Raw genomic sequence first — 21,599 nt, 5'->3', positions numbered from 1 at the left:
CCTCTGGAATTCCTTCCAGACGAGAAACATGAAATCTCCTGCTGGCAAAGCCACTGTTCCTCGTTCCTTGAGGCCAAAGGCAATCCTAGAGAGAAAGGAAATCTACAGTAGGAAGTGTGTTGCTTGCGTTTTTTTTTTTTTTTTTTTAATTTGCAACAGAAATGTATTCAAGTATTATTTGTATGGTCAGGATTTTTAAAAGCTAAAATATATATCAAATATAGCCTCTCTGGCCAGAGTCTAGGGCTCCTTGAAATTCCTTTTCAGAAAGTATTTGCCGACTGGTTCAAGTCCTTCGGAACCAGGCAAAAATGCCCGGGAGTAAATGGAAGGGCATCCAGAGGCTTTCCCCATGGCTGCCTGATGTAGAGGCTGCGGTGCTGACTTCACAGGGGATATCTTGCTCTATTTTCCTGGTAAGAGGACTCCATATCTCTGACCTTGGAAGGGAGGCTTGGGGCTCCAACTGGCCAGCCCACTTCAAAACTGTCCCCACTTCAAAAGTGGACCCTGTGACCCTCCGGCATAGATGTGAAACCCCCCAGGCAGTGGCCTGGCTGCCTCTCCCACCTGTTTGTCTTCCTCTTCCCAGAAGCAGGGCTCCCTTTATCTAGGGCCAAAGTCCCCTGGGGAAGAGGATGGAATGTCACCTGTCATCATGGGGTTGATGAGTCACCTCCTCCTGGCTGGAGGCCCCATCGGCCTGACCTCTCCCTTTTGTACCCTAGTTTTCCCTTGTGTGTGTGTGTGTGTGTGTGTGTGTGTGTGGTGGGGAGCATGGGCACGTCACCCTAAAAATCACAACACTGACAGCCACCATCTCTGGGGTGCTGACTTGGAACCAGACCTTGGAAGATTAAAGACACAGCTTGGGACAGGGATCCCTGGGTTCAATCTTGGCTCTGACATGACCTAACCTGATGGCCTGGGAAGTCTGTTAAGTCCTCCTGATCCGCCTTCATGCATTCGGCAAATATTTATTAAGCAGGTGCTCTGAACCACAGAGGTGCTGAGGGCACCAGTGGACATTCCGGAGACAATCCCTTGTGCAGCACAGCGGGTGGAGACCCTCAAAACTGGTCATGATAGTGATATTAACAAAACTTAAAATTCCACATGTCAGTTGGTGATGGATTGCCTGGAGAGAAGACGGGCAAGGAGCGCTGGTGAAGGGGCCTTATTCATTGAAACAGGACTGTCAGGGAAGCCCCCGGATACACTCACATCCGAGCAAAGACCTGAAAGATGTGCAAGAGAAACCATGTCATTATCTCTGGGAAGAGAGTCCCAGGCAAAAGGAACAGCAAGTACAAAGGCCCTGGGACTGCAGCCTGCCTGGTAAGTTCCAGGGGCAGGGAGCAGGCCAGTGTGGCTACAGGGGAGTGGTCAGAGAGTCAAGGTAGGGGCCCACCATGCAGGACCTATGGACCACTGTCAGGACCTGATCTCTTACTCTGGGTAACACAGGAGCCCCAGGAGGGTGTTGAGTAGAGACATGATCTGACTTCCTTTAGTTAGGGAGAAATGGCAGAATGGGGGAGATAGTTTGGAAGGCACTGCCATAATCCACGTAAGCACTGGGTGACTCACGCCCGGGTGGGGCTCCCTTCTGAAGGCTGATGGATGGGATGAAGGGGGGTGGGGGGTTAGAGACACAGAGGAGTCAGTGAGGACACTCAAGTGGCTGGCCTGAGCCCCTGGAAAGATAGAGGTGGCGTTTTCCAGAGCCAGGAAGGCTGCAGAAAGGGCAGGGTCATGCAAGAGTGTAAGAAGTTCTGTTTCTTACCTGGAGGTCTGAGTTGTTGACTAGACACGTTGAGTGGCAGCTGGATCTTCAAGCCTGAGTTCAGGTGACACACCCCAGCAGAAGAGGTATGTGTGGAGATTTTTGGCATGGAGACGATATTTAGAGACTCAGTGTCTTCCTCTGTTAAATGGGATTAAACAGCATGTGCTTTGCAAGGCTACTGTGAGGCTTGTTAAGCATTGACAAGCCCCACGCAGGGAGGAAAATGCAGGTAAATGTCAGCTCTAATAATTCCATACTCCACTCACCGCATTCTCCTGAGGTCATTATCATCACCATCATCTTTGATTTTACAGATAAGGAAATGGAAGCTCAGAGAGGTTAAGTGACTGATCAAAGGTCACACAGCCAGCAAATGGCAGAACCCGTTTCAGAGGCTGTACTTAGAGTCTTGCTCTTGGGGTGCCTGGCTGGCTCAGTCCATGGAACATGTGAATCTTGATCCCTGGGTCATAGGTTCAAGCCCCACGTTAGGCGTAGAGATTAATTCATTAATTAACTTTAGAGTCCTGCTCTTGATCTTTAAACCTCCTGCTTGTACTCCCAGCACTGGGCCCTTGGATCCTGAGTTGCCCGGGACCTGAGCCAGCCCCTCCCAAACAGGAGGGCTACTGTGGCCTCAGAGCCTTCTGGTTAAAGGACTGGATCACCTAAGCGACTCAGCTCTGCTCCTACTAGTGATGTGACTCTGGAGCTATGACTCATCTTCCTTGTGCCTTAGTTTCTCCAGTGGTGACACAGGATAACAGAGGCTCTTGGTAGGACTGAATGGGTGGACCCATGCCCAGAAACATAGTGAGTGCTTAGTAGATGCAGTCTGTTGATATCCTTGTGGTTCCTCCTATCACTTTCCACTAAATGTTTGTCCCCAGGATGTGCCAGACTGTCACCTTCTACCCCTTCCTGGTGTTGCTTTTCTGCCCTGGCTGCGTTGAGCTCCGTGTCTTTGGGTTTCTTGCCCTGAGCCCGCGTTTCCTCCTGCCCCCACGTGGGACGATGGCCTCTGCCTGGCGTGGAGATTAACAGACATGGTGCCTGCAAAGGACAGTGGGTCGGTACTGCGGCTTGCCCAAAGTGGGTGCTCAGTGTGCACGGATGTTCGCAACAGTCAGAAACGCAGACGCCCTCCCCTGCAGGCTGGAGAAGGCAGCCAGGGAAGGCTCTCCTGGTGGAACAGCACTCCGCCATGGAACCAGTCGTGGATCCTTTCAGCAGCAGGGGGGAGCCTTGCAGGCATCACATTGTGTGGAAGATGATGGATACAAAGAGGACACACACTGCGTGGGTCACTCTGTTTGAAACTCTGGATGAGACAGAAGCCCCCCGGGGCTGGCGGCACAGAGATTGGTGGTGACCTGGGACAGTGGGTGGCAAAGGTCGCCTGGGAAGGAGCCTGGGCAAGCCCGGTCAAGGAAGTATTTGTATCTCATTTTAGGGGGTTGATTTGTAGAATCTGTAAATGTCTACGAATTTTAGGGCCGGTTAATTATTTCCCATTATTTTAGAAGGTGTCATCATAAATGTATTACTATTTTTCTGACGTTCTGTGGCCACCAAGGCCCCCGTTAGCCCCCATATCCCTCCCCCGTCCTGGCAGAGGGGTGACCTGACATTCCAGAGAGCCCTCAGACCCACGGACAAACCTGGTTCGGTTAGAACTTCCTGGCTGTCCGCCCCAGGAAGGTCACTTAAGCCTCCGTTTCCTCTTCTGTTAAATGGGGCCGATGCTGGTGCCTGGGCTGGTGAGATCATTGCCAAGATTCAGACAGATGTGCCGGGCGAGGCCATGGATATGTGAGGTCAGGGAAACAAACAAGCAAACCGAAGAAATAACACACGCAAGCGGAGGCGAGGGATGGGGGTGATCGAGAGTGGGGGTCTGAAGCCAGAACCCTGGGAATCAGATACTGCTCCGGGGCCAGTCCCATCTCCTCTCTGTGCCTCATGTCTTCACTGTAAGCTAGGATGCTGCCAGCACCTGGCTCGTAGTAGGGCTGTGGTGGGGATTTACAGAGGTGAGGCACTGCGAGTCCGAGCGGAGATCAGCACACGGTGCTCCTCGAGTATCAGTCACTGTCGCTGTTCTCAGGGACGGCAGGGGAGGGGCTCGCAGCCCGCAACCTTTGGGGGCTAATTCACAAAGCCCAGTCCTCCGGACTGTGGCCCCCGCAGCGGCAGGGGTGTGTAGCTCTGCCGCAGCTGGGTTCAGAGTGCCGTGCCGCTGTGCCCCTGTGCCCCGGGCTCCTCCACTTGGCCCCCACGGCTGGGAAAGAGCGCTTCCTTCCTCTGTTCTGGGTGCCAGGCAGGCCCAGAAACCGCCTGATGTCAGCAGGGCCGGCCTGCCCTCTGATGGGGAGGATGTGGGCGGGTGCCCTGGGCACAGATGAGCTGGGCAGACGTGCCCTGGGGCGGCACAGTCAGAGCTGATGTGGGCATCACACACCCGCTGCTTATGGAGTTGGCCCTGACCTGGTGTGCCCACGCAGGGCGGCTTCCTGGCAGTGCGGGGGTCACAGTGGGGAGACCCAGGGTGGACTGGGGTCAGGGAGGGTAGTCTGTCCCCACTTCTCAAAATACAGCTGACGGTTGGCTTCCCGGGGCTCTGCCCTCAGGAAGGGCTGGTGCTGTGTGTGTCGCAGGGGACACGGCTGGGGATGGATTGGGCGGGGGGGTCCCAGATTGTGCATACGGATGGGGGTGGCTATGTGTCTAAGCACGTGTGCGAGTGTGAATGTACAGCTTAAGAGGGCGAGTGAGCATGTGTATGTGTGTTCACGTGGGTGTGAGTAGGTATCTGAGTGCTGTGCATACAAACATGTTTAAGCATGTGAGTGTGTGTTTGCGTGTGTGGGTAACAAAATGAGTGTGTATAATGGCACATATGAGCATGTGTCCCAGGGTCTGGACCTCCAGGTCGGTGTGTCTGAGTGTGTGGGAAAGTACTGAGTGAGTGTGTGTACGTGTGCACTCTCGTGACATGCTTCCGCATACACGGCTTCGCTCGGTCACCTGAGAGCGCTGGTGGGTGGGCGGGGCCCGCGGATCATGTATTCAGAACCTTGTCTAAAGAGACCAAAGAGCTCCGGGGAGAAGGGAGGAGATAAAATCTTCACATGGAGCTCTGACCGCTCAGAACGAATGTCAGCTGCCAGTCCCCCGGCCAGCAGAACCAGCCCTGACTGCTTCAACTTCTCATGCTGCCAGCAGCGTCCAAGAAGGCTTGACCTGGGGGCCACTTTAGGGTAGCCTCCAAACCAGACCAGCACATGGTCAGCCTTTTTATCAGCCAGTAATCACAGCAAATATTCATTCATTCATTCATTCATTCATTCACCGGTGTTTCCTGAGCACCTATAGTGTTCCAGGCACGGTTCCTGGCACTGGGGATGCATCAGAGAACAAGACAGACAAAAATCCCTTTGCTCATGGTGCTAATATACTGGAGACCAAACAGACCATAAAATAAGTGAACAGCAGATGGAGAGGGTTGATTGGTAGTATGTGCTATAGATAAAAATAAAACAGGAGAGGTAGAGAACACCAGATGGGCTTGCTGTTTTTAAAAGGTTGGTCAGCTAAGACGTCAATGGAAAGACAACATTTGGGCAAAGACTTGAAGGAGTGGAGAGGTGAGCCAGGTGGATGTTTTGGGGGAAGAGCATTCTAAGCAGAGGGCATAGCAAGTGCAAAGGCCCTGGGGTGGGCATATACCTGATTTGTTCAAGATGCCCAGGTGGATTGCCAGGGTGTGTGTGTGTGTGTGTGTGTGTGTGTGTGTGTGTGTGTGTGTAACTGGTTATAAAAGCAAAGAGCGCTCATGAAAAGATTAAAAAAATAGAGAATGTATAAAGGAGAAATGAAAATCCATAGTAACTGGAGTGGGGAGGAGGGAGATGGGGTAAGGATCAGGGGTGTCTGTTGTACAGTTTATTCAATAATCAAAGCGATTTTCCGTTTTGACAACGTAACAACAAAATGGTGCAGCTGTGTCCAACTCCCTAAGCCACAGCAAAATCCCAGCTCTGTGCCTCTCACCCTAGCCCTGACCCATCTGCACACACAGTAGGTGCTTGCTCAAGGGAGCTTCTGCCTTCCATGTCTTCCCAGTTCCCCAAGGCCTGAAGGGGAGAGGGTAGATGGGTGAGAACCCCCTGATGCAGAGGCTGAGCCCCCAGTCCCTGCAGACCGCTGGCCTGGCCCCCAGTGGCCCCAGAAGGACAGCGTTGCTGTTTCCTCCCCCTGCTTTTATGAGCTGTGAAGGAGGCTTGTCCCGCGTTGCACAATTGCTCCTTAATTGTCATTTCCTCTCAGTTATGAATTATGTCATGGATATGGCCACTCACATTATTAAACTTCCACCGAGGCCTTATCGTCTGGACCCTGGCCAGGAACCCGGCCTGACCTACTTTCCCACCAGATTTCAAAACCGCCTCCCTCGGCCTTTTGTTGGACTTTTCCTAAGGAGAGTTCATCATGCCCAAAAGCTTGCCGCTAAAAATAAAAACTAGAACGGGGCAGGGCAGGGCTTGGGGCGGGGGGGGGGGACGGGGGGACACAGCTGGCCCCATGAAGGAAAGCCTGAGGCTGAGAGCAGCCCCCTCGACTGTGGCCAAGCTCCTCCCTGACAGGACAGGACAGGACAGGCAGTCTGTCCTTGGGACACACAGAACAGGCTGTGACACAGGCCACAGTCAAGTGTCCCCTGGATGATTGGGTCTAAACTCCTTGTTTCTCAGTCACGGACGGGACAATTGACTTTAGATTCAGGCCAACTTGGGTTTGAATCCTGATTCTGCTACTGGCCAGCTCATTCATTCATTCATTCATCCCCGCGCATATATTGAATAGCTCCTGAATGCTGGCACAGTGCCAGGCACTGGGGAGATAGCCGAGAACAAGGCAGACACAGTCCCTGCCCTCGTAGAGCTTCTAACCCTGTGGACAGAGATGGGCATGAAACAGTCACTTTTGTAATATGAGCCATGAAGGAAACAAGACAATGCCGTGGGCCCGATGGTAATAGGAAGAGCATTCACTGAGATGGTCAGGGAGGTCTCTCTGAGGAAGGAGGCCATTAAGCTCAGACTCCATGGATGAGAAGATCCAAGTCTTGGAAGCAGTGCTGGATAAGGGTGAGGCCAGGGAGCAATCCAGTCAGCAGAATGAAAGGGGACATTTCTCAGTCTCGTCCAAAGGCAGGTTGGCACTTAAGAGGGGATACTCTTCACCCTGGGCATCTCACTTGTCTCAGCCTTGGCCTGGACCTGCCCCTAAGGAGAAGACTCCAAGGAGGGAACAGCAAGTGCAAAGGCCCTGTGGTTGGGAATGCGGCTAGTGTGATAGGGCAGAGAGAGCCAGGAGAAGCGTCGGGGATGAGAATGGCATTGTAAAGCTGGTGAGGGCAGATCACAGAGGGCCTTGAAGGCCATGATGAGGATTTGGTGAGAGACAGAGGTATATTTTGAGGATAGAACCAATGGCACTTGAGGGTGAATTGATATTTTCAGGGCAGGTGAGGAGGAATCAGGACCAACCCCTGGGCTGGATGGATGGTGAGTCCCTGACTGACCTAGAGGAAACTGGCAAGTGCTTCATCTCCCCTGAGTCTTTTTTCTTCATCTGAGCCGTAGGGATAATAATACCAATGTCCCAGACACCATATCAACCCTAGCTCAGAGGCTGGCATGCAGTAAACACCCTTCCGATGGCCTGGCCAGGCTTAGTGATTTGCCTGGAGTCACCTGGCAAGCTGATGGCACAGTCGATCTTGAACCCAGACCCTGGTCTGTAGGACGTGCCATGGCAGGCAGGGTTCGGCCTTGGCACACGACTCTCTTAGAAATGCAATCTCCCAGCCAAACAGGCCTTGGTGGCAGAGGCCCATTTTTGTTCTTTCTGAATTGTGCTTATGCGTGGGGCTATTTATCTAACTTGGCTGAAGTTGGAAGCCTGGGCCTGTAAACATACCTTTTTAATTATTATACAAATGGGACATGTTCATGGAATAAAAATTTGAAAATGCTAATAAGCAAAAAAAAAAAAAAAAAAAGAAAGAAAGAAAGAAAGAAAGAAAAGAAAGGAAGAGAGAAAAAAGTGGGGAGGGTCAAAAAGCAGCGAGAAAGAGAGAGAGAAACCAAGCATCTAAAATGGCCCAGATGCACCAAGATGCACATATGCGGCCCTAGGGAGCTTCACTGCAGGGTCTTTGGCCAGTATAGCACCTTAAAACTGCGTCTTAAGGAGCGAGGGGTCGATTCACGTCCATATTTGCTGCGACAGCACAGACCATCTCTGCTGGGGCAGGCATGAGGCCCTGGTAGCCGCGGCTGTGCGGGGAGGACCGGCCAATCAGAGATGGGAAAGAGATGACTTTCCGCTCCTTGTCCTTTTGCAAAAGCTTTTGGTTTTCTCTTGCCGGAAGTGTGCCTGTGTTCTGCAAGATGGTTGAGCAGTGTTTGCAAGATCAGAGACTCCCCTCTTTGAGTCAGGGTTTTCCAAAGGCCTTGGGATAACCTTGGCTGGTGCTTCCTAAAAGCCTCAGGGTGAGCCCAGGATTGCAAAGTGGTGCCTGTGGGCCCTGAGGCCCCAAGGAGGAGGCTGCAGGCTTCCTGACCCACCTCACTCTGAGCAGTCTCTCTTTTATCTTTTTTTATGGGTAGGACAACAAGTCAAGGTTCGGCTGTAAAAGGGTTTTACCTACTTTGAAATGAAATATTTGCAGAGCTTTGATCTTGAGTAATCCCATTCCACTGATGAGAAGACAGGACCCAGGAAGGGGAAAGAGAAGACAGTCCCACAGGCAGACCCAGCTCTGGCGCAGAGCCTCGGGTGGTAAATCAGTCTCGTGGAACTTTAGCCTCCCTCTTCAAAACCAAAAATCCAACTACCTTCATTAGTGAGAACTCTTCATGGAGTCCTACGATCTCATGTGGAAATAGACCCTGGGTCCTTAGTCGTTGTGGTCCTGGCAGAAAGACCCAGGAAACTGGGACGCCCAGATGGCTCAGTTGATTGAAGGTTTGCCTTTGGCTCAGGTCATGATCCCAGGATCCTGGGGTCAAGTCCCACATCAGGCGCCCTGCTCATTAGGAAGCCTGCTTCTCCCTCTGCCTGCTGCTCCCCTGCTTGTGCTCTTTCTCTTTCTCTCTCAAATAAATAAAAACTGAAGGAAAGAAAGAAGAGAGAAAGGGAGGGAGAGGGGAAGGAAGGAAGGAAGGAAAGAGAAAGAAAGATCCCAGGAAATCACACTGCTCTCTCTTGCCATCTGATGTCCCAGAGGGAACAAGAGTGACCCCTGTGCCCCCTATTTCACCCAAGTCCAAGATCAAGCATATCTCAGTTTATCAGAAGTCATCTCACAGCAAAACTCAGGTATTCATTAAGATGCATTCAAATGCAATACAGGAAAAGTCAAAGCAAACTGGTTTAATCATTAGGAAAATGCATCTTCTCCTATGGTCAGAAACCAGAGACAGCAGGGTGGGCCCATCAGCTGTGCATTCAGTTGCAAGCAACACAAAACCTGACCATCAGTCTCCTGTTACTAGAAATCCAGGGGTAGGCACCCGGGGCTGAGACGATGACTCAGTGATGCCTCGGGTCCCAGAAGGAGATGAGAGACGTGTGAAGCGGTGCAGAGCTGCACCAGCCGGGGCAGCCCAGGTCTGCTGACCTCCACAGTGGCTTTGTGAGCAGGTCCAGCTGAGACCCCAGAGCTGCCCGGCCAAGCCCAGACTGGTTCTGCGGAACCGCAGCGAGTGCATAGTCAATAAATGGGTGGGGGTGGCTTGTTACGCAGCATGGTTGTAGCTGCGGGTGACGGGTACGTGTAGTGAGATGCAGATGAGCTCGCCAGGAGCTGAGCAAAGAGGACGGGCCAGAAGGGTCCTGGTTAACGGGTGTGGACGCTGTTGCTCAGGCCTCAAGCCCTCTCAGCTCTTCTCCTGGCCGGGAGGGCCCTCTTTTATTTGAGGGCCGACCAGCCCGCGTGCTGGAGGAGGGGGCCTCCCTCTCCAGCCCGAGGAGATCAGTGCAGGCTCAGGATGGAAGCCCGGAGCGAAGGAGGGACTTGGGGGTCCCTTAGAGTTCCCGCCACATCTCTGCTCCTTCTCCGCTCGCGGTCTCTGGCGCAGGGCCATTCTCTAGCCTTCAGTCCCCACCTTTGCATCCAGAATCTCTAAATCGGTATCTGCACACCAGACCTCTCTGCCGAGCCCCCCTGCTAACTGGATGTCTTCCCTTAGACCCCTCACAGAACCCCCAACCCTTTCTCCTGCTCTGACCCTGGTACCTCTGACCTCACGCCCACTCCCAGACTTCCTCCTCCTTTGTTTCCAGTCTCATGCCGTCCCCTCCTGGCCATTGCTCAGTCCAGGAACCTGGATGTCAGCTAATCCTCTTGTCTCCGTGCTCCCGGGCACTCTACAGCTGGTACTTCTAGTGACCATTTGCTCGTACTTAGCACATGCCAAGCATGGAGCTAAGCCTCACACACAAAGCATCTGGTTTAATCCCTGAGACACCCCCACCAGGGAGGCACTGATATTAAGTTGTCTGTATTCCACATGACCTATCTGGTGGCCCACGCACAGGGCACACCTCACACAGGGCATGTGGTCTTTCTCAGAAGGTGTAGTGATCATTCCCATACCAACTGATCATGTAAGTCCCCGGTTTAAAATTCCTTTATGATTCTCATTGTCCTGGTGATCTGAGCAAACCCTTTTGGTGTGAGCAGCTGGCCCCAAGATTCTTGCATTTATTCACACAGAAAGAGAAATTATGGAGCTTATTCAATGTGCCAGGCAGTTTCCAGGCACAAGAGAAACACAAAAGTCCTCGGGAATTTAGGTCCAATGACAATAAACAAACAAAAAAATAAGTATCTAAGATGTTGGGCAGTAACAAAGAGCTCTGAAGAAAAATTAGGCAGGATAAGAAAACAGTTATTTGGGGAAAGACACTCGTGGTAGGGGTTAGGGATGGCCTCTCTGATAAGAGGTACTGCAGTGAAGGAAGCAGGAAAGCAGCAAGTGCAAAGGCCCTGAGGCAAAGGGGCTTGGTGGAGGCCAGTGCAATGTGTGGGAGAGAGGAAGAAGGAGAAGGTAGAGGAAGGGAGGGAAGACCAGGCAGACAGAGGCCTGGTAGGCCACAGGAAGGACTTGGCTTTAACCTGAGTGAAAAGGGAACCACAGGAGGGTTTTGAGCCAAGGAGGGACATGACCTGACTTAGATTTTCACAGGATCCTTCTGGTGCTGCATGCAGATAAGAGTCTGCCCAGGGAGCCGGGGTAGAAGCAGAAAGCAGGGTTTTTCAGGCCTGGTGACACTTAGGTCGAAGAGGGGATTCAGGTGTGTGAGTGTCATTCTCAAAAAGCACAGGAAAACCAAACAGGATTTTGGGGTTAACTCAGAATCTACCAGAAGATGAACACCAGCAGCATACCCAAGCCCCAGGCACCCCGGGCCACTAGCCTTCTCTGCAGCACCCCTAGGAGACACCGACACTGGGTGTTGGTTCTCCCACTGGGCTTCCCCTGTGCCCGCTGCCTGGCTGTTCTAACCAGCGCTGGGCAAGGTGTGTGTGCTCAGCACACACAGTGTGGCCCCAGGTGACCAGTGACTGAGCTCCCCGCAAAGATGCTGACGACTTTGAACCAGGGAGCAAACCCTGCCACTCCTAATTCTGCAGAAACAAGCCTGCGTGGTATTCCCCAGCACTGAGCTCCTTTATCTCACTGCACAATCCTTCAAAGAATAACACGGTGTATTTGTGTCTGCGGTTTGGGTTCCCAAAACCTGCGACATCAGATAAGTGTGATGTTCATAAAAATCAACAACATCACAGAGAGGGGAAAAAAAACACAAACCAACCACCAAAAAGAAGCCCCTGGTTTCAGTCTCAACTTCCTTTTTGGGGAGGAAGGGGCAATGTCTGTTGAGGTTTTGCTCTGAGTTGGTGGTGGGGGGCGGTGCTGGGGAATGACGTGCCGGGGTCACATCTCAGCCTTCCACGTTTGTGGCCTCCGAGCCTTAAACTATTCCCTGCAAAACAGAAGCGATAACTTCCACCTCTCAGAGCTGCCCCTAAAAAGTGATTTTTAAAAACAACACCGATAATGGCTAATCTTGGGATCAGTCCTGTGTGCTGTCGAGGCCAGTTTCTCGGGGTAATCTTCACCCTCACGAGAGGCAGTTAGGAAGACCACCTCTGGTTTCCAGACAGGGAAACTGAGGTTCCAAGTGGGAAAAGAAGGTGCTTATAGAACACAACCTGGCCACTTTTGTTTTTCTAGAAAATGTAAACATGTGAAATAGAAATTAATTACATTTTTAAAAAATCATAGAGATCTAAAAATAGAGTTAGGTGAAAAACTTGGCAGGATAGATGCCCAAATGTCACAGTGGTTTTCCTGGGTGTCACAGCTGCCTCCTTCTCATTTCTCAAGTCTTAGCGAAATGTCACCTCTGCTGAGAGGGGTCTAAAAGCCGCGTCTATGGTGGTCCTGTGGTCTCTCTTGATCCTGTAACCTATCTTCGTCTCTTTATGCATCATTCATTACTGCAGTGTGCCTTAGCTTTTCGTGGTTCTGGGTTTCTCATTTGTGTTCCCTGCTAGACCGGAAGACCCACGAAGCAGGAGACGTTCCCACATGTCCCGTCCACAGCTCCTTGGGCAGTGCCTGGCCCCAGATGGCCTCAAGAGAGATTCCCCAATCAACTGACTGTATTTTCCAATGTTTTTAAGGATTTACTTTTTAGGGGTACCTGGGTGGCTCAGTCAGTTAAGTATCTGCCTTTGGCTCAGGTTCTGGGATTGAGCCCCAGGTAAGGGCTCCCTGCTCAGCAGGGGGTCTGCTTCTCCCTCTGCCCTTCCCCTCACTCATGATCTCTCTCTCTCAAAAAATAAATAAAATCTTTTTAAAAATAAGTAAATTTGCTTTTAAAAAGCAAACCATCTGGGATAGGTTTAATTTATTATTTTAAGTGTTGGTCAAAAATGAGCCAGCGGGAGCCTACGGGCTTATCTGGCTGTCAGTGGAGGACGTGGGTGCCTTGCCTTTCCACAGAGTGGGTCAAGCAGCAAACATCCCAGACTTTCTCAGCCCAGACTGCCCAGAGTTGCCGGGCCCTGGAGATCTCTCCGCCTGGGACAGGGTTATCTCTGAATGACAGCCTGCTGAGTCTCCCGCATGGGGCCAACAGGGAGCCCTTGCGGGCCAAACGCAGCCCACAGGAGGCGTTCCTTGGCCTGGCCCGTGCAGTTCCAACAGTTTGGAATTTTGCCATCATTTGAAAATCAACTTTGGAAGAAAAGTTAAAGCATGTTCCCAAGGGGCACAAAATAAGATGAGAATAAGTAAGATAGGAAGACTCCACATCTTTAACAACTAAGGTACCCACCCATATAAACTTAATGCAGTTTCAAGTAGCGGGCCACAGAGTCTTTTTATCGGATAAACTAATGTTGGAGCTTCCAAAGAGAAGTATGAAATAAAGAATGGTGGGAAGGACTGTGGCAAAGCTGATATTTCAACTTGCTGGAAAACATCGAATATTGAATCCAGGTTGCCAGCATAGTACAGTATCAATTTATGTTATTTATTACTAAAATAAAATAGAATCCTATCTTACACCATATTTTAAAAATCCAGAGATTTCACACGAAGCATTTGGAGTTCTGACTTGCCTAAAAACCTTGGCCACATCAGGCCCTGGTTTTCCCAAGACGGCCATGGGCTGGTGCTGAGTTGAAACTCTAGGGGCTTTCTGAGTCACCCGAGTCCCCGTCACTCCCTACTATCTCCCACCTGGCTGCCTTCAATCATCTGTGTGTCTTGCCTGACCACTGAGGTTACTGGAGTTTATAGCCCCTGAACTTGGGTCTGGGCACAACAGAGAGGTTCAGGGAACATTTGAAACTGGATTTCTGCTCTTAGCTACCTTGGCACTCACTTTTCGAGGCAGAAATACAGATCTAGAGGAGGAATGTGGCTTGAGGAGCGGTTAAGGGTGTGGAGCTGGGAGTCGGAGAGGCTTGAGCTACGTGTGAAGGGTGGCTTCAGTGCCTCTGTTTCGTCCTCTGCCAGTGGGGACTGTGAGAGCTGTCCCTCACTGTTTGCAGGATCTGTGCCATTGTTCCCGTGAAATGCTCAGCCCAGGGCTCAGTGCAAAGTCACGCCGGGGAAACCGTGTCAACTTTGGGGTTCTTGGTTCTCAGCTATGTTAGAGAAAGAAGGAAGAGAGGAGGAAAAGCAGGGAGGAGGTGGGCAGAGCAGAGGGTTTGCCTTGATCTCCTTGTGCCAAAAATGAGGGGAAAAATAAACAAACAGCCCTGGGCTCCTTTGATTCCACCGCCTGCTATAAGAACTCTGGAGCTGATAAGAACTGGCCAAATTTGAATTGGGCAACTCCTCACCTACCCTCCTGCCCGCCTTTCTCTGGGCATTTGGAATCGGGGACCCCGAAGCCTGCTGTAGGCTTCCCCTGCTTGCCTTCCCCCCCCACAAGGGAGACTCCATGAGAGACGGAATGAACAAGATTTGCCCACCACGGAACCCCATTTACAAGACGAGAGAAGGGGCTTGGAAAGCAACCCCCTGAACACATTAGCAACCCGGCCCCCCAGTCCCAGGAAGCTGCCCTCAAACTGGGGACTAATGAAAACTGCAACTCTCAGGCGTTCAGGCTGGCGGTCGAGTGGGCAGAAGGAGGGTGAAGTTCTCGGTGAAGAGCAGAAACCTCTCCCCACCCAGTGGCTGGCAGAGAGGAGCCACAAGGCACAAGCGTTCCCAGTGGGGCTTTGAATCTGTCCTGTCTATGCTTAGGTGACTTTGGGCAAGTGACTTCATCCCTTCCTGCCTCTCAGTTCCCTCACCTGTTCCAGCCCCCATCCCCAGGATTGTTAAGGGTTAGATGAGCCCGCGTCTGTCAGGTGCCTGGCCCATAATGGGTCCAGTCAGCAGGCGCTATGATCTTAAAATGGGAGGGGCGCCAGGGTGGCTCAGCGGGTTAAGCATCTGCCTTTGGCTCAGGTCATGATCCCGGGGTCCTGGGATCGAGCCCCATATTGGGCTCTCTGCTCAGCGGGGAGCCTGCTTCTCCCTCTCCCTCTGCCCCTCTGCCTGTTCTCTCTCACTCTCAAATGAATAAATAAAATCTTAAAAAAATAAAAGAATGGCTTAGGGAGTCCCAGCACAGCCTCAGGTGGAGAGGCTGAAAATTGCCCAGGTCTCAAGTCCAGAAGGCCAAAAGAGCATAGTTGTTTGAAATCTCTAAAGGTAGCACAAGCCTTTGGTCAACAAGGTTGGGAGTTGACGCCTGTTTGAAGTTGGAAAGAGGCAAATTTGGAACAAAGTTTAGCGGACACAGGACACTTGGTGTTACCGGCCGGTGACCCTAAGACCTGCCCCAGCACAGATAAACCGCTGAGAAAGGCTAAGGCACAGGGGCCAAGAGAAGAGTTTCTGGGGCAGAGGCTCCTTCCCAAGTCTTCCCCTCCCTAGCAAGTGTGAGCTGCGTGTCCGGCCATCGTGTGTCTACCCTCCACATGGGGGCCCAGGAACAACAGCCTCAGAGGGTTTGAGGATAGAATATATGACAATCAGTTGGTGTTCAATGAATGCATGAAAGTCTTTCCTTAGCCTCACACGAAGGGTAAGGCCAGGAGAGCAGGGGTCAGCGGAGGAACTGGATGGTTTTGAGTTCCTCCTTAGTAAGCCCCAGGGTTTACTCCACATCCATGGCCCATCCACGGCCACGGAAAGCAGGTGCTCGGCCTGCTTTGTGTGGTGCAAGTCCCCCGGGCAAGAATGGCACCTGGCAAAGGCCACAATGTGTGAATCTGGACACCCTGGGGAGTGCACCGAGAGGCCGGGTGACCTGTCCCAGGCCACGCAGCCCACCTGACTGCCTGGAGTGACAGCAGGAAGTGCAGCTCAAGTCCTGTGGCTTCAGTCTGCCCCTGCTCTTTGCTGAAGGCCACCGACCCTTTCTTGACTCCCCTCCGTCCGGGCTTCCCCCACCTGGCAGAACTGGCCAGGGAGCTCCTTCTGGCTCCTCCACAGATGTTCGGCCTTTACTCCCCTCCCCTGGCAGGTCTGGGGCGGGAATCACGGCCCGTGGGCCTCGTCTGGCCTCACGCCCAGTGTGTGTATGTACATGTGAGTTGGGGGCTTTTCCTCTGTAATTTTGTATCATTTGCTGACACTTAAAAATTGGAGATGTCACCTAAAACCCAGGATTTCCAGATTCTTTTGGAAAGTCAGCAGCTCTGGCCCCCTGGGCTTACTTCTCCTTTGGCACCCGTCAGCGGGAGTAGTGTCCTGGGGGCCCGCCCCCCGAGTCCCCCGTTCCAGGCTGACCCACTTCTTCATCTGTGGGCCTGCCCTCTCTCAGCCACCCACTCTTCTGACCACCACCCTAATCTCCTCTGCCCATTCCTGGTCCTGCACACTGGAGTGCTCTCGGGCAAAGCCCAGAAGCCTGGGTTCGAGGTTCATGGGACGTATAATGAGGGCCCCATAAAGATGTGCATGTCCAGATCCCCAGGACCCGAGAATGGGTGATCATACACGGCAAAGGGGACTTCACAGATGTGATAAAGTTACGGGTCTCAGGATGGGGAGATTAACCTGGGTGATCCCATAGGGCCAATATCGGCCCAGGGTCCTTATAAGAGGGAGGCAGCATGGTCCCAGTCAGAGAAGCTGATGTGTCAGCAGAACAGAGGTCCGAGCCAAGGACTGTGGCCTCTGGAAGCTGGAGGAGGCAGGAGCAGAGCCCCCAGGAGGAACACAGCCCTGCTGACACCCGGATTTTAGCCACGTGAGACCCATTTGGGACTTCTGACCATTTGTGTTGTTTTAAGCCACCGAGTTTGAATCCTGGTGGGGCCACGTCCCTGGCCGTGTGTGCCTGAGTGGGTGAACGAGTCAGGGTTTCCCTGTCTGAAAAGGGATACAAGAAAGCCCCCTCTGGGGCATGTGGGAGCACTAAGTCAGTGATGTGGTTGAAGAACAGAGCACACCCTGATAGCTCGAGAGGCCGGTGTCCCGTGAACGTCCCGGGGAAGCCACCTTCTCCCATCCAAGTACTAACCAGGCCCGACCCTGCTTAGCTTCCGAGATCAGACGAGATCGGGCGCGTTCAGGGTGGTATGGCCGTAGACGGGGAGCCACCTTCTAAGAGGAGAAGAGGCCCCGTTCCCCCCCGCAGGGTCTCCCTCACCAGTGGCGCCTTCCAGAAGCCCCGCAGTGCCGAGGTCGGGAGGTGTGGTGCCCAGCTTTAGTCCCATGAGTCCTCAGGCAGGATGAGCTCTGCCCTCCCTTCCAACAGCCTCCAATGGGGAAGGCCAAGTACACGGTCACTCTCTGGCCAGAGCCAGTGGGAACAGGACGTCCTGGTCCTCTCTTGTCCTGGCCAGGCCCAGCGAGCTATTTTTGGGGACGTTTATTGATGGGACGCCGGTGCCCTGCTGGACTCCTGATTCAAGAGGAAGACCTCAGGCTGGCCTAGGGCTCTGCTTCTCCAGGTCCTTTGCTGCCCCGGGACAGCCATCTTCCGTGTCCTGTCTATACCCTAGGACAAGCGTGTAGTCTGAGCTGGCGGGGTCTGGGAAAGGCAGGAGGGCCCACTGGTGTGGGTGGATGCCGAGGGTCACACGGACTACTCTTTCCCCAAATTCTGGAGCCTGATTTGATTCTCAGAAGACAGAACCCAGAATGAACACAACTTTTGGGGTCCGATGTAAGTTCAAATCCCGGTTGTGTCCCCGACTAGCTGTTTTAACTTAGGCAAGCTGGTCCACTCTCTGAGGCTCTGTTTCCCTGTGTGTAAAGTGAAATTGATAATAATCCTCACTCCCAGGGAAGGAATGAGGCTTAAGTGAGGTAATGTGTGCAGCTCAGAGCCTGGCATAAGTAGGTGCTCAATAATTAATAATAGCATTGCAAATAATGACTGGCAGCTGCCGTTTATTGGGAGAGTAGCTTGAGTTAGGCACCGGGCTCAGTTATCGACCCGTGTTATCTCAACTTCATCCCTAGTAATTGCTGGGGGCAGGTGAGTGACATGGTTATCGATGCCATTATTAGCCCTTTGTACGGATAAGGAAATTGAGGCTCAGAAAACCCTATGACTTGCCCAAGATCACATAGCAAGTATGTGGCAGAGAAGCCTGCCTTGAACTCGGACCCAAATTGGGGATAGGGCGGGCCCCAAGTCCCACAGCCAGACCCTTGGTCCCCTTGCCTCTTCCCAGAGGATGGTCACAAAGGTCCTAAAGACACTCGAACTCCCTGCAGTGCCTTGGTCACCTCGGTCATCCCTCAATCCTGGGAAGTGACCTCCTAGTCCTTCCTCATGATGGGAATCCAGAAACCAAGGGCTCCAGAATATTTTTTTAACCCTCCCCCCTCCCTTCAGGGTTGTTTTTTTTTTTCCTGGTTTGGCGGCATAAATTCTCCAAGAAACTGGCTGGGTTTGCCAAGGCTCCGTCTGACTTGGAGGTTTTGCTGCTTATGCTCGGAGCAGGACGCAGGGGGCTCTGGACTCCATGCAGCATGAGGGCCAAAGGAGATGCAGTGTTTCCTTCCTAAGTTGCTCTCTGTGGACTGTACCTGCTCACAATTCACCCCCCACACCCTGAGGGTGCCCTCCAGCCTCCTTCAGTAAAAGAAACAGCCTTTCCCAGATCTGCTCTTCTGCCCCTCTAGCCCCCTCTCCCACGCTGGCCACCCCTCCCACACCATTCTACAAAAAGGCTATACTTTTTCCTGCTTCCAGGCATTTGCTGTTCCCTCCCGCAGAATGCTGTTCCTCCATTCTCTACTTGCCAGGCGCCTCTCCTTACACTTTACAACTTCTTCAGTGTAAGGCCTTCTCAGAATCCTCCTCAACACCCAGCAGCATTGCTCCTGACTTGGGGTTGCTGTAGCAAGAGAAAGACACTGCTTCTGGAACTACCTTGTACTTCAGACTCTAGTGCCCAACTGGCCAGCTGATACCTCCACATGGGTACCACCCGCTCAAACATCACAAAACGGAGTCCCCCTGATTCTGTTCCTAGGTCCTGGTCCCGCCTTCATGACTCACCTCAGGACATGGTGCCCTCCCCCTCACAGGGACTCAGGCCAAAAGCTAGGGAGCATATTGGATTCCCTGTTCCCTCGCCCCACACATGCAGTCATCAGAAGTCCTATTGACCTGACCGCCAAACACATTCTGAATCCATAGTCTTGTTGTCACCTTTCTAGCTACCGTCCTCACCCACCTGGAATGTAACAGTGGCCTCCCTACCTTCCCAGCTTCCAGCTCTATTCCACTCTCCACTCACCACAGTCAGAGGAAACTGTTTAAAAGTTACATTAAGTCCTATCATTCCCCTGCTCAAAACCCTGTAGGACTCCCATCTCCCTTAAAGGAAAAATCCTCTTCCTCACTGTGGCTTCTAAGACCTTGTATGATCTGACCTTTGCCTACCTCCCCAGTTTCATCTCTACCCTCCCTCCCTCACTCTTCTCCTGCCACACTTGCCTCCTCCCTGTCCCAAACTAGCAAGCTTGTACCTGTCCCCAGACAGAAACTTGCTGTTCCTTTTGCCTGAACCTCCTTCTGCCAGATAGCTGTCTGACTCATTCTCTCCCTTTATTCAGGTCTCTGCTCGAGTATCATGTCCTCCCGGCCGGCCCATCTAAAATACTCCCCTCCATCATCTCTGAACCTTCTACCTACTTTATGTTCCTCCCTTGTCGGCATTACTCTCTGACATATTACGTATGGTCAGTGTGTCTTAATCTGGTCTGTGGCTAAATGTTTAACAGTTGGATCTCGGCAAGGGGGAGCTTTGATTTTACCTTTGCCAATTTTTGTGGTGTCAATACTCCCACTGTGACCAATTTCAACGTGAATTCACTGAACTCGGGGTTGAGAAGAGGTGTGCAGGGGCCTGCCGCTCTGTACTGTTTCCATCATATAACAGCGTGCTGTCGTCTAACATAATACGATGCCATGGACGTGAATAAACTTGGGAATGGAGACAATAGCGAAACAATTAGAGAGTGGAAAGTTTGCGTCGTTGTTACCTTTGTTTTGGATTGGAATTTATTTACTTGTAAGTTCATAGAACTTAATTTCTAATGATGGCCGTGTCTAACAACCAGCTTACAGGATTCACAAGCCAGTACAAGCCGGCTCCCCAAGCAGCCCAGAAAGAAAGCAGCCAGGACGAGGACGGAGCTGTTGTTCCTCCCGTTCCCAGCTGCGTCCCTGGGGCCTGGAATAGTGGAAGGAGCTCGGAGCAGGTGCTCAGCCTGGTTGGCTGAGCTCTCTCTGATGCGTCTGTTTGCATCAGAAAGCAGAAACTGTTTGCCTCCATCCACTTGACTCTGTAGGCTGAGTCCAGCCCACGAACCGGTTTCATTTGGCTCTCAGAATGTTTTTAAGATAAAAAAAAAAAAAAAAGCGTTGCCACCATTTAAAAGTCAAGAAACGTTTGCAGGAAATTCCGCAGAAACCTAGATTTGCAGCTTCTTTTGGAAAGTCAGGAGGTCTGGGCATGCTGGTCCTGATCCTCTCAGGCTGACAGGAGGCTGGGGAGGGGTCTCCCCCGTGCGATAGGACCTGACAGCTCCCACCCTTTCCTGTCACCTCACGCTGGGCCCCCTTCACTCATGTATGTAACCCGCTGGGCCCTGTAGACATCTGAGTTGTTGCTGTCTCTGCCTTCCTTCTGGCTCCGGTCACAGTGCCCTCGCCAGACCAGGACCACCTTGAGAACAGGCTCTGAGAGTGAGGTCTCCTAGGGCCCCCATTCCCCCCATTTCTTGGGGCGCAGCACACAGTAGGACCACAGGTCCTGGAATTTTGTTAAAGTTTGTTGTCAATGACTCCCACTGCCCCCACACCCCCGGACAGCCCTAAACTGGGACACGCACTAAATCCAAGCCCCGACTGGAATGTGACGAAGAGGTTGGCTGAGGCCAATGTTTAAAAATACCCCAGGGCTGGTCAGCTGTAAAGTGCTCAGAGGTGTTGAAACAAGCAGGCAAAGTCTGGCCCGGGGCCAGCCGCCCCAAGTCTGCTCTGTGAATGAGGGCCGATGGGAGGGGCCTCCCTCCCAGCTCCGGGTGGGGGGAGGGGCGGGAGCCCAGGCTGCAGCCCCTTCCCCCAGCACCCTGCTTGGGCAAGGTCAGGGCTGTTTATAAACAGCACCAGGTGATATGACATAATTCTGCATAAAGGGTTACCAGGCAGAGCCTGGCCCGGGGGTGGCCTCCCCCTATGTTTCCACGCCACGGCCTCCTGGCATCGAGGGAGCCGGGATGTTGCTTACCCTGTGGTCTTCCTGCGGCCTTCAGAGCCACTGCCCAGCTTGCTGGAGCCACAGTTAAAAATAATGCTCACAGCACAGGCCCCTGGGGGACAGCCAGTGTGGGGGCTGGACGGGGGACAAACGAGCTCGCTCAAGTGCCCACTGGATGCCAACTGCTTCAGAGACGTTAGATCACAGAGTCTCACCAGAGCCTTGGGAGGGAGGGATTGCCATCCCATTGACAGATGGGAAAACCGAGGCCGGGGAGAGATGGCACGTGCTGGTTCAAGGCTTGCTGGTGAGTTTGGGGCAGCTCCGGCATTCAAGTTCATGAGAAAGTGCCAAGAAGTCAGGGGCTCAGTGCCGCCCTCTGCCGGGTCCCCAGCCCCTGGAGCAGTGGCCAGGTCTCAGCAAAGCCCTAAGAGTCCGCTCTCGGCTGACATGTCCCCTCGTCAAAACCTACTCCTCCCACCCGTTTTC

The 21,599-nt window shown here is 52.6% G+C and overlaps 1 long non-coding RNA gene across 1 annotated transcript; it reads left to right on the top strand.

Moving 5' to 3' along the window:
* The first annotated feature begins 780 nt into the window (after window positions 1–780).
* Window positions 781–3,294, top strand: LOC131808166 (uncharacterized). Its single transcript, XR_009344702.1, has 3 exons — window positions 781–1,338; window positions 1,793–1,872; window positions 2,680–3,294. It is a non-coding gene; the product is annotated as an uncharacterized LOC131808166 (long non-coding RNA).
* Window positions 3,295–21,599: the final 18,305 nt, after the last annotated feature.

This window comes from Mustela lutreola, chromosome 9 (assembly GCF_030435805.1).
Source record: "Mustela lutreola isolate mMusLut2 chromosome 9, mMusLut2.pri, whole genome shotgun sequence".
Classification (NCBI taxonomy): Eukaryota; Metazoa; Chordata; class Mammalia; order Carnivora; family Mustelidae; genus Mustela; species Mustela lutreola.
Note: the sequence above shows the minus strand (reverse complement) of the source record. Positions and strands in the feature narration are given on the sequence as shown.